Source organism: Carcharodon carcharias (assembly GCF_017639515.1).
Source record: "Carcharodon carcharias isolate sCarCar2 chromosome 27 unlocalized genomic scaffold, sCarCar2.pri SUPER_27_unloc_1, whole genome shotgun sequence".
NCBI lineage: Eukaryota > Metazoa > Chordata > Chondrichthyes > Lamniformes > Lamnidae > Carcharodon > Carcharodon carcharias.
Genome location: NW_024470624.1, coordinates 704,490 through 717,961, shown reverse-complemented (window position 1 = coordinate 717,961; position 13,472 = coordinate 704,490). Strand labels below are relative to the sequence as shown.

General features: G+C 43.0%; 1 pseudogene; it reads right to left on the bottom strand.

The window, feature by feature from the left end:
* Positions 1-269: 269 nt before the first annotated feature.
* LOC121273576 lies at positions 270-11,709 on the bottom strand (annotated as a pseudogene).
* Positions 11,710-13,472: the final 1,763 nt, after the last annotated feature.

Below are 13,472 nucleotides of genomic sequence, written 5' to 3'. Positions count from 1 at the left end.
GGGAACACTGGAGCATCCGCGAGGTGGAGAGTATCATGGATAGAAGGTATAGAGAGGGGAATGGCCTCTCAGGGGTAAGCAGCAACAGCCAAATTCGTTACATCACGGTTGGCTCTGCTGCACAGGGGAGGAGTAAAAAGTGTGGGAATACAATAGTTATAGGGGATTCAATTGTAAGGGGAATAGATAGACGTTTCTGTGGTCACAAATGAGACTCCAGGATGATATGTTGCCTCTCTGGTGCAAGGGTCAAGGATATCTCAGAGCTGCTACAGGACATTCTGAAGGAGGAGGGTGAACAGCCTGTGGTCGTGGTACACGTTGCTACAAACGACAGGTAAAATTTTAGAGTCCATTATAAAAGATGTAATAACTGCGCACGTGGAAAACAGTGGCAGAATCGGGCAGAGTCAGCATGGATTTATGAAAGGGAAATCATGCTGTCAAATCTACTGGAATTTTTGGAGGATGTAACCAGTAGAGTTGATGAGGGGGAGCCAGTGGATGTGGTTTATTTGGACTTTCAGAAGGCTTTCGACAAAGTCCCACATAAGAGATTGGCATGTAAAATTAAAGTGCATGGGATTGGGGGTCGTGTATTGAGATGGATAGAAAACTGGTTGGCAGACAGGAAACAAAGAGTAGGAATAAATGGGTCTTTTATGAATGGCAGGCAGTGACTAGTGGGGTACCACAGGGATCAGTGCTGGGACCCCAGTTACTCACAATATATATTAATGATTTAGATAAGGGAATTAAAAGTAATGTATGGAAGTTTGCAGATGACACAAAGCTGGGTGGGAGGGTGAGCTGTGAGGAGGATGTAGAGATGCTTCAATATGATTTGGATAAGCTGAGTCAGTGGGCAAATGCATGGCAGATGCAGTATAATGTGGATAAATGTGAGGTTATCCATTTTGGTAGCAAAAACAGGAAGGCAGATAATTATCTGAATGGTTATAAATTGAGAGAGGGGAATGTGCAACGAGACTTGGGTGTCCTTGTACACCAGTCGCTGAAGGTAAGCATACAGGTACAGCAGGTGGTAAAGAAGGCAAATGGTATGTTGGCTTTCATAGCCAGAGGATTCAAGTACAGGAACAGGGATGTCTTGCTGCAATTGTATAGGGCCTTGGTGAGACCACACCTGGAATATTGTGTGCAGTTTTGGTCTCCTTATCTGAGGAAGGATGTTTTTGCTATTGAGGGGGTGCAGCAAAGGTTTACCCGACTGATTCCTGGGATGGCAGGACTGACATATGAGGAGAGATTGAGTAGATTAGGATTATATTCGCTGGAGTTCAGAAGAATGAGGGGGGATTTCATAGAAACCTATAAAATTCTAACAGGACTAGACAGGGTAGATGCAGGAGGGATGTTTCCGATGGTGGGGGAGTCCAGAACCAGGGGTCACAGTCTGAGGACATGGGGTAGACCATTTAGGACTGAGATAAGGAGAAATTTCTTCACCCAGAGAGTGGTGAGCCTGTGGAATTCGTTACCACAGAAAGTAGTTGAGACCAAAACATTGTATGCTTTCAAAAAAGAGTTAGATGTAGGTCTTGGGGCGAAATGGATCAAAGGATATGTGGAGAAAGCGGGAGCAGGCTATTGAGCTGGATGATCAGCTATGATCATAATGAATGGTAGAGCGGGCTTGAGGGGCAGAATGGCCTGCTCCTGTTCCTAGTTTCTATGTAAAAAAAAAAGGGACGAGGTCCTAAAAACAGAATAGAGGGAGTTAGGAAATATGTTGAAAAATAGGACCTCAAAGGTAGTGATCTCAGGATTACTACCAGTGCCACGTGCTAATCAGAGTATAAATAGCAGGATATTTCGGATGAATACATGACTGAAGGGATGGTGCGAGGGGGAGGGTTTCAGATTCCTGGGACTTTGGGACCGCTTCTGGGCAATTTGGGACCAGTACAAACTGGCCGGGTTACACCTGGGCAGGACCGGGACTGATGTCCTAGGGGGAGCATTTGCCAGAGTGGCAGAGGGGTGGGAATCTATGCAAGAGGTCAGAAGAAGGGAAATCAAGGACATGAACAAAAGACAGAAAGGGAAATTAGAAAAGTGATAGGCAGAGAAATCAAGGGCAAGAATCAAATCAGGCCTCAGTGAAAAATAGTGGAAATGGGACAAGTAATGTTAAAAAGACAAGCCTTAAGGCTTTGTGCCTTAACGCAAGGAGCATTTGCAATAAAGTGGATGAATTAAACATGCAAACAGATGTAAACAGGTATGATATAGTCGGGATTATGGAGACATGGCTGCAGGGTGACCAGGGATGGGAACTGAACATCCGGGGTATTCAGTATTTAGGAAGGACAGATAAAAATGAAAAGGCAGTGGAGTTGCATTGCTGGTTAAAGAGGAAATTATTGAATAGTGAGGAAAGATATTAGCTCCGATGATGTGGAATCTGTTTGGGTAGAGCTGAGAAACACTAAGGGGCAAAAAACGTTAATGGGGGTTGTATATAAACCCCCCAAACTATAGTGGTGATGTTGGGAATGGCATTAAACAGGAATTTAGAGATGCATGCAATAAAGGAACATTTATAATTATGGGTAGCTTTAATCTGCATTTAGATTGGCCAAATCAAATTAGTAACAATACCGTAGAGGAAGAATTCCTGGAGTGTATATAGGATGGTTTTCTGGGCCAATACGTTGAGGAACCAACAGGAGAACAGGCCATCCTAGACTGAGTATTTTCTAATGAGAAAGGAATAATTGGTCATCTAGGTGTGCGAGGCTCCTTGGGGATCAGCGACCATAATATGATAGAATTCTTCATCAAGCTGGAGAGTGACGGAGTTGATTCTGAGACTCAGGTCCTGAATATTAATAAAGGAAACTGAGATGGTATGAGGCGCGAGTTGGCGATGATGGATTGGGAAACGTTATTTAAAGGGATGAGCTCAGTCAGTTTCATACTCTTGTCTCTGAGTCTGAAGGTTATGGTTTCAAGTCCCCACTCCAGAAACTCAAGTCCCCCATAATCCAGGGCTGGCACTCTTTCAGTCTTCAACTGCCAGGTTCCGAAACTCTGGAATTCCGTCCCTTAACCCCTCCACTTCTCTCTCCTCCTTTTAGACTCTGCTTAAAACCTACCTTTTCATCTCTCACATCGAGGTCTCAATAAACTGTGGCCCCAAAACAAAGCTGATTTATTTGACATTTACCAGAATATTAATCTCCAGCCCAGTTACAGGGGTTATTAAAATCAACAGAAACAAACCCCAACTGTCAGAATGAACATGGTTCAGTCCTGGCTGTGATTAGCAGCAGCAATAACAGCAGAATCCAGCCCCTGGGGTGAACAGTGGACTCACTGGTGTGTCAGGAGCTGGGATGAGCGATTGAATCCATCCCACACTCAGAACATTTAATCAGCCTTTCGCCAGTTTGAACCCACATATGGAGCAGGTGAATGGCCTCTCCCCGGTGTGAGCTCACACATATTTAATCGAGCTGGATGAGGAAGTGAATCCCTTACCTTCTCCTTCAATCTAACCCACATTGTCATGACCTGCACCATGGGTAGGACAAGGAGGCAGATCAAGAATCCATCCAGCCTTGGCACCAATCTGATCCACACCCACCATCCAGGCAACTGAGCCAACCAGACCTCATCCTGCACAAGGGATGTGAGTTGCTACAGCAACATACACGGTTAAATACTACGATAGCTTTGTTCACAGCTCCAATTTCTTTCCACCATGTGGCTGAGCAGAAATCTCTCCCACTCTTACCACCTGCCATTGGTGTGTGTTGGAAGGTTTTACAAGTTGATGCTAAACCTATTTGTCTGTAACGTGAAGAAACTTTCCTTGTCTATCAAGTCCTGGACTGGGACTTGAACCAGGAGCTTCAGGCTCAGAGGCAGGGACACTACCCACTGCTCCACAAGACCTCCTCTGGTACCCATTGTCCTCCCCAATATGTCACCCAGCTGTCTACACCTTGACAGAAAGAGAGTCATATTCTACTCGAAACATTAACTCCATTTCCCTCTTCACAGGTGATTCCAGACCTGTTGAGTGTCTCCAGCACTTTCTGTTTCTGTTTCAGTCTAAGTGTTTACACTCGAAACCCCTGTTTTGCTAAGGGGATGTCACAATCGAATCAAGTGACTACCCACATGTACTCGGTGTCAGGGCGGGGTCACTGCACCCTCCACCCCCACTTTCCATCCCAGTCACAGGAGTTTGGAGACTGGGCTCCGGATGCGTAATGGCATCTGCAGCTCCCACAATCCCCTGCAATGGGGAAACCACTCTATCCCCAATCGGGGGTGGGATGAATGCAATAAATATCAACATTCCATTTGCTTTCCTAATCACTTGTACCTGAATAGTAACGTTTTGTGGTTCATGTACCAGGTCACCCAGATCCCTCTGTACCTCACAGTGCTGCAATCTCTCTCCATTTAAATAATATGCTTTTTAAAATTCTTCCTCCCAATGTGGACAAGTTCACATTTTCCTAAATTATACTCCATGGCTGAATTTTTGCCCACTCATTCTTTACAAATTATTTTCCTACATATCTGTGTCATTAGCAAATTTAGCTACCATACATTCAGTCCCTCATCCAAGTCATTTATAGAAATATTAATGGCTGAAGACCCAGCAATGATCTCCTGTGGCACTCCACTTGTTATATCTTACCAACCTGAAAATAACCTATTTATGCCTACTCTCTCTGTGTCCTCTATCTGTGCTAATTTGTGACCCCCTCTACCATGAGCTCTTATTTTGTGTAGTGACCATTTCTGTGGCACCTTATGAAATGCTTTCTGGAAATCTAAGCAAACAAATCTGCAGGTTCCTCTTTGTCCATACCATTACTTGCTTAAAGAACTTTGATAAATTAGTAAATCACGATGGATTCCCTGAATCCCATTTTCTAACATTGTGTGTCAACAGAAAAATAAAATCTCATTTCCCCCTCTGGCTCGTTTGTCAATTACCTTAGAGGGACTCATTTTCTGTTAAAGAGCCTGCCAACCCCTCTCACCCACTTTCGCTGAAGTGAATAAATATAATCAGTAAATCAAATATTTTATTGATAAAAGTTTAGTAATGAAACTGAACATGGTTAAAAGACAAACAAAAAATTACTTGAGGATCAAAGACAACTAGAGAAAAAGGATGCACACAATGTTCCTGACCCAAATGGTTTTTCTTTGGATCCTCTGTACCCTGTTCCCATGGCTACCTGCTTTAGACACAGAGGCACTGAACCTTGGGGGTCGTGTCACTGAACCCTGGGTGTCACCATCAGCCCCGGTCACCCCCTCCCGTGCCCTGGTTGGTTGGAGGCCCATTTCCCAGTCAGACCTCCATCACCTTCCTGTCTCTCTATTAGGGCGATGCCCAAGGCAGTTCCCAAACTGGGGCGCAGGCTCCATTACTCTTAGCTAAATTCAGCCCTCAGCTCCATTGCCTGGCTGTCATTGACATGAGCAATCGAGAGACAGAAAGGTGCTAATGGATCAAATGGGAAGATGAAACTTGTGGCTCTAAACCAAATGTTAAGATCTCTGTAAAGACTGGCAACTTCTAAAAGGAAATTCAAATTCCCAATGAACAAGTTAAAGGTTCACATGACAAGACTTCAAGTTTTGTAACTTTTACTGCAACAAACAATCTAGAAGCAACTTTGACTAAACACCATTTTTGTTGGCAACATATACCTTAAATTATCAAACAGAAATTTGCCATTTTACTTGGAACATAATCAAAAATCCCACTGCACAGTTATACTGTGTATTCCTGAAATAGACACTCAATTATCCTTAAACCTGTCCAAAGTGATTCCTCGCTCCCAAGGGTTTACTTCCATTCTTTTCCTTTCCTTGTCTAGCAACCTTTAACCTCAGAACTGTCTTTCACAGTGAAGGTTCTCCTGACTCAAGCAAGGCAAATCTTCCACAGAGATAAAAACAAAAAACTGCGGATGCTGGAAGTGCAAAACAAAAACAGAAACAGAAATACCTGGAAAAACATAGGAGGTCTGGCAGCATTGGCAGAACTGTTCGGTTGAAGGGTCATGAGGACTCGAAACGTCAACTGCACTCTTCTCCGCCAATGCTGCCAGACCTGCTGAGTTTTTCCAGGTATTTCTGTTTCTGTTTTTGTTTAGGCAAATCTTCCAGTCTTGTTTTAAGTCCTCATGAAATTGGTTTTTTCAACGTGAGCACAATGTCCCATCCACGTTCCCGTGTGGAGAAACAAAGACTTGCCGCCTCTATCAGCTCTCTCACTCTCTCGGACCCTGGCAGACTGATCTGTCTGTGAAATTCAGGGATGCCTTTTAGAAGAATTTTCCAATCTGATCCTACAATAGCTTCCCATGGATCCTTCCTCTCATAGAGCCCCTCCTAAGGGCAAAGTGAATCACATGAGCCTTGTATCCAGGTAGGCGTGCTGATTAGTTACCTTTTAGACTCCCAACTTAATTTTATCTTGAAATTAAAGAGAAAATTCAAGCCCAGCCTTGAACATAGTCTGACATTTTCAACATCTTCCTGGGACTTTGGAGACGAACAGACGAACTGAATATTGAAGGATGCATGACATTTAGGAAGGACAGGAAGCTAGGAAGAGGTCAAGGGGTGGCACTGTTAATTAATGATGGTATTAGCACAATAGAGAGGGACGGCCTAAGTTCAGGAAATTAGGATGTAGAAGCAGTTTGGGTAGAGATGGGAAATGATAAAGTCACGAAGTCACCTGTGGGAGTGGTGTACAGGCCCCCCAACAGTAACCACATGGTAGGTCAGGATATAAAGGAAAAAATAATGGGAGCTTTTCAGAAAGGTACGGCAATTATTAAATGGAATTTTAATCTACATATACACAGAAAAATTCAGATGCGCGACAGTAGCCTAGATGGGGAGTTCATCGAATATTTTTGTGATAGTTTCCTAGAACAGCACGTTCTGGAGGCAGAGAGCAGGGTCTCCTCAACCTGGTATTGTGCACCAAGATCAGATTAATTAACGACCTCATAGGGATGAAGCCCCTAGATAGCAGCGATCACAATATGATTGAATTTTACATTCAGTTGGAGGGAGAGAAGACTTGGAGGGTCCAAGACTAGCAATAAGCTTAAAGAAGGACAATTATGAGGGCATGAAAGCAGAGCTAGCTAAAGTGAATGACGACTTAGGTTATGGGATTGGTCAATAAAGATGCAATGGCAGACATTTAAGAGGATACTTCAGAATATACAGAATAGATACATTCCAACAAGAAAGAAAATATCAAAGGAGAGTACCCACCATCTGTGGTTAACTATAAAAGTTAAAGATAGGCATATCATTGCACAAGGATGGCTGGCAGGTCAGAAGATTGGACATAAAAACATAAAAAACATAAAGAACATAAAAAACAGCAAAGAATGACTAAAAGATTAAGAACCAGGGAAAAATTAGATTATGAGAGAAAGTTAGCTGGAAATAGAAAAACAAAGCTTCTATAGATGTTTAAGAGAAAAAAGAGTTAACAAAGCGAGTGTTGGTCTTTTGGAAGTGAGTCTGGGGAATTAATAATGGAAAATAAGGACATGGCAAATGAATTGAACAGGTATTTCGCATCAGTTGTCACTATAGTGGTTACAAGTAACATCCCAGAAATAGCTGTAAAACAGGAATTGGAAGGGAACGAGGAACTCAAGAAAATTACAATCGCCACAGAAGTGGTACTGGGCAAATTGTTGGTGCTTTAGGCTGACAAGAACCCAGGTCCTGATGGACTTCAACCTAGGGCCTAAAAAAAGTGGCCAGTGAGATAGCTGGTGAATGGGTTGAAATTTCCCAAAACTTCCTAAATTCAGGAAGGTTCCATTCGATTGGAAAATAGTGAGTATAACTCCTTCATTCAAAAAGGGAGACAGAAAGCAGGCCAGTTAGCTTAACATTTGTCAGAGGGAACATGTGAGAAGCTATTATTAAAGATGTTATTACAGGATACTTTAATAAATTCAGGGTAATCAAGCAGAGTCTACATGGTTTTGTGAAAGGGAAATCATGTTTAACCAACTTATTGGAGTTCTTTGAAGAAGTAACATGCAGTGTAGATAAAGGGGAACCGGTGGAACACTAACTTAGATTTCCAGAAAGAATTTGATGAGGTGCCACATCAAAGGTTATTGTGGAAAATAAAGGCTCATTCTGTGGGAGGTAACATATTGGCATGGATAGAAGATTGGCTAGCTAATGGGAAATAGAGTAGACATAAATGGGTCATTTTCTTGTTGTCAAGATGTAACAAGTGGTGTGCCACAGCAATTAGTGCTGGGGCTTCAACTTTTTACAATTTATATAAATGACTTGGATGAAGGGAATCAAAGGGATCGCACCTAAATTTGCTGATGGCACAAAGATAAGTAGGAAAGTAAGTTGTGAAGAGGACATAAGTAGACTACAAAAGGTTATAGACATGTTAAGGAAGTGAGCAAGGATCTGGCAAATGGAGTGTAATGTGGCAAAATGTGAAATTGTTCATTTTGGCAGAAAGAATACAAACCAAGCATATTATTGAAATGGTGAGAGTTAGCAGATTCAGAGGGATCTGGGTGTCCTTGTACATGAATAGCAAAAGCTAATTATTCAGGTACACCAAGTAATTAGGAAAGCTAACAGAATGTTATTATTAGTAGGGAGATTATGCTTCAGTTATACAGGGCAATGGTGAGACCACACCTGGAGTACCGTGTACAGTATTGGTTTCCTTATTTAAGGAAGGACATAAATGTATTGGAAGCAGTTCAGAGAAGGTTTACTAGACTAATACCTGGACTGGGTGGGTTGTCTTATGAGGAAAGGTTGGACAGGCTGGGCTTGTATCCGCTGGAGTTTAGAAGAGTAAGAGGCAACTTGATTGAAACATATAAGATCGTGAGGGGCCTCGACAGGGTGGATATGGAGAGGATGTTTCCTCTTGTGGGAGAATCTGGAAATTGGGGTCATGGTTTAAAAGTAATGGGTCGCCTCTTTTAAGACAGAGGAAAACATTTTCTTCTCAGAAGGTAGTGAGTCTTTGGAACTCTCTTCCTCAAAGGGCGGGAGAAGCAGAGTCTTTGAATATTTTTAAGACAGAGAAGATAGGTTTTTGATAAGCAAGAAGTTAAATGTTATCGGGGTAGGCAGGAATGTGGGGTTGAGGTTACAATAAGATTAGCCATGAACTTATTGAATGACGGAACAGGCTCGAGGGGCCAAGTGGCCTACTCCTGCTCCTAATTCATATGTGTGTATATTATCACATCCTTTATAATGGATTCAAGCATTTTCCCTACTACTGATGTCAGGCTAACAAGTCTATAGTTCCCCGTTTTCTCTCTCCCTCCTTAAATAGTGGGTGACATTTGCCACCTTCCAATTTGCAGGAACCATTCCAGAATCTATAGAATTTTGGTAGATGATCACCAATGCATCCACTATCTCTACAACCACCTCCTTCAACACTTTGGGATGTAGATCACCAGGTCCAGGGGATTTATCAACTTTCAACCCCATTCATTTCTCCAGTACTACTTTTTTTTACCAAGACTAATCTCTATCAGTTCCTCATGCTCACTAGTCCCTTGGTTCTCTAGTATTTTGGGGACAATTTCTCTATCTTCCTCTGTGAACACATTGTTTAGTTTCTCTGTAAATTCCTTATTCCCCATTATAAATTCTCCCCTCTCTGCCTGGAATGGACCCACATTTCTCTTTGCTAATCTCTTCCTTTTCACATACCTATAGAAGCTTTTACAGTTGCTTTTTATGTTTCTCGCCAGTTTGCTGTGATGTTCAGTTTTCGCTTTCTTTATCAGTTTCTTGGTCCTCCTTTCCTGAATTCTGAAAAAGCTCCAATCCTCAGGCTTACTACTTTTTTTGGCCACTTTATGAGCTTCTTCCTTTGATCTAATGCAATCTTTATCTTTTCTATTGGCCACGGTTACATCACTTCTCCTGTTGGATTTTTATTCCTTAAAGGAATCTATATTTGTTGTAACTATGTAATAATTCCTTCAATGTTAGCTATTGCCTGTCTACCGTCATAAGTTTTCATGTAGCTTCCCAATCTACCACAGCCAACTTGACCCTGAAACCGTGATAGTTTTCCTCTGTGAGAAACACCCAGATAAATTAGACAAAAGAACCATCTAACCAGCACAGCCCATCTCCATGGCAACATGGCATGATTTGGGAGGTTCCAAACAGAAATGCAAACTAAATATCTTTTACATTCCAAACACCCTTTCATCCTGTGATCCCTGTGAAATATGAAACAAGACATTGGCAACTAGGTTCAAAGATCATCACCCACTGGGGACAAAGTCGTGGGACTGGTCAGTCCAGCAGAAAGAAACCCTCTGACCCTCCCACTTCACCAACTGTCAGAATGAACATGGTTCATTCCTGGATGTGATTAACAACAGCAAAAACAGCAGAATCCAAACCCTGCAATCACTTGTGAACTCGCTGGTGTGTCTGCAGGTGGGACAACTGAGTGAAACCCTTCCCACACTGAGAGCAGGTGAACGGCTTCTCCCCAGAGTGAACATGCCGGTGTGACTGCAGATGGTGTAACCGAGCGAATCCCTTTCCACATTGAGAGCAGGTGATTGGCCTCTCCCCAGTGTGAACTCGCTGGTGTACTGCAGTCTGTAGAACTCAGTGAATCCTTTCCCACACTCAGAGCAGGGGAACGGCTTCTCGGTGTGAACCCGCTGGTGTGTCAGCAGGTTGGATGACCAAGTGAATCCCTTCCCACACTCAGAGCAAGTGAATGGTCTTTCTCCAGTGTGAACTTGTTGGTGAGTGAGTAGGTTGGGTAACTGAGTAAATCCCTTCCCACACACAGAGCAGGTGAACAGTGTCTCCTTGGTGTGAACTCACTGGTGTGTCTGCAGGTTGTATAACCGAGCGAATCCCTTCCCACACACGGAGCAGGTGAATGGTCTCTCCCTGGTGTGAACCTGGTGGTGTGACTGCAGGTGGTGTAACTGAGCGAATCCCTTCCCACACTCAAAGCAGGTGAACAGTCTCTCTCCGGTGTAACTGCGTCGATGAGTCTCCAGCTTCAATGGGGTTTTGAATCCCTTCCCACAGTCCCCACATTTCCACGGTTTCTCCATGGTGCGCATGTCCGTGTCTCTCTCCAGGTCAGTTGAAGCCTCCTCCTCACACAGAACATGTAAAATGTCTCTTCTCACTGTGAATGATGTGATATTTTTTTCAGGCCGTGTAACTGGTTAAAGCTCTTTCCACACTCAGTGCACTGGAATGCTCTCACTCGGGTGTGGGGTCTCGGGCCTTTTCAAGTCCCCCTGATGTGTAGAACATTTTGAAGCAGACAGAACACAGAAACATTTCTCCATCTAGATACAAAAGCTGATCATATTCAGGTTCCGATAAATTGAGCGACTCTGTGAGATCTTAACCTTTGATTTCAGCCTTCTATCTGCAAATCCTCCCCTTCTAGTATCCAGTAAAAGGAATTCACAACAGTCATCACTGTCAGCACAGGATAGAAATTCAGAACAGACAATTCTAGTTTCTATGGAACATTCTTTCCTCTCTCATTCCACTAAAGCTGTGAATCTCCATCACACACACGCTCTCTCCATTCTCACTCTGCTGTATCTAACATACACCCTCCCAATTCTCCTGAAGGTTCATGCTGATCAACAGATCCATGCTCACCACTCCCTGTCCAGGACACAGAGATCATAAGAAATATGAGCAGGAGTAGGCCATTCAGCCCATTGAGCCTGCTCCACCATTGAATGAGATTATGACTGATCTGCCTCAGCACCATTTTCCTGCACTATCCCCAAAAACCCTTAATATCTTCAATAACTAAAACCTATCAATCTCTGTCTTGAATATATTTAACCTGGGGCCTCCATAGTCCTGCAGGGATCAGTACTGGGGCTCCAACTATTTACAAACCATATTAATGACTTGGATGAAGGAACTGACTGTATTGTAGATAAATTTGCTGAAGATACAACAATAGCTAGGGAAGCAAGATGTGAGGAACTTACAGAGTCCACAAAGGGATAGTGAGGGGGCAAAATATTGGCAGATGGAGTATAATGCGTGACATTATAGCATTTCACCTGTACTTCCCTCAACTTAGTCTACTGCATTTGTTGCTCCCAATGCGGTTTCCTCTACCTTGGAGAGACCAAATGCAGACTGGGTGACCGCTTTGCAGAACACCTTCATTCTGTCCGCAAGCATTACCCAGACCTCCCTGTCACTTGCCATTTCAACACTCCACCCTGCTCTCATGCCCACATGTCCGTCCTTGGCTTGCTGCATTGTTCCAGTGAAGCTCAACACAAACTGGAGGAACAGCACCTCATCTTCCGACTCGGCAGTTTACAATTTTAGATCTTGAACTCTCTCCTCCATCCCCACCCCCTTTCTGATTTTTCCCCCCTCCTTTTGTTTTTTCCAATAATTTACATAGATTTTTCTTTTATTTTTAAATGTATTTGCATCCATTGTTTTATCTCTACCTTTTAGCCTTTTTCGATTCCTTCACCCCACTCCACCCCCACTAGGGCTATCTGTACCTTGCTTGTCCTGCTTTCTACCTTTAATTAGCACATTCCTTTAGATAATATCACCACCTTCAATACCTCTTTGTCCTTTTGTCTGTGACATCTTTTGGTTGTCACCACGTATCACTGGCCCTCTATCCAGCTCTCTTGTCCCACCCCCTCTTTAAACCAGCTTATATTTCACCCCTTTTCTATTTTTCCTTAGTTCTGTTGAAGAGTCATGCGGACTTGAAACGTTAACTATGCTCCCTTCCACAGATGCTGCCAGACCTGCTGAGTTTTTCCAGGTGTTTTTGTTTTTGTTTCTGATTTCCAGCATCTGCAATTTTTTGCTTTTATATTAATGTGTGACAATGTGAGGTTGTCCACTTTGGCAGGAAGAATAGAAGAGCAGAATATTATTTAAATGGAGAGAGACTGCAGAATGCTGCAGTACAGAGGGATCTGGGTGTCCTTGCACATGAATCACAAAAGGTCAGTCTGCGGTTGCAGCAAGTAATTAGGAAGGCAATTGGAATGTAAGCCTTTATTGCAAGGGGGGTGGAGTATAAAAGTAGGGAAGTCTTACTGCAGCTGTACAGGGTATTGGTGAGACCACACCTCAAGTACTGTGTACAGTTCTGGGCTCCTACTTTCAGGAGGGATGTACTTGCATTGGAAGCAGTTCAGAGAAGTTTCACCAGACTGACTGGATTACTCAACAGCGAGTTGGCATGGACTGAAGTGTCCAAATGGACTCCATCTGCGCCATAATGATCCCAGAACTGGAAACATAAAATATAGTTACATACTATGTTACCAGACTAGAAATAATAAATTTATTTTATCACAGAACCATTAGTAATATATCTAATATGCACCACATAACAACACCGGACATATCTCATT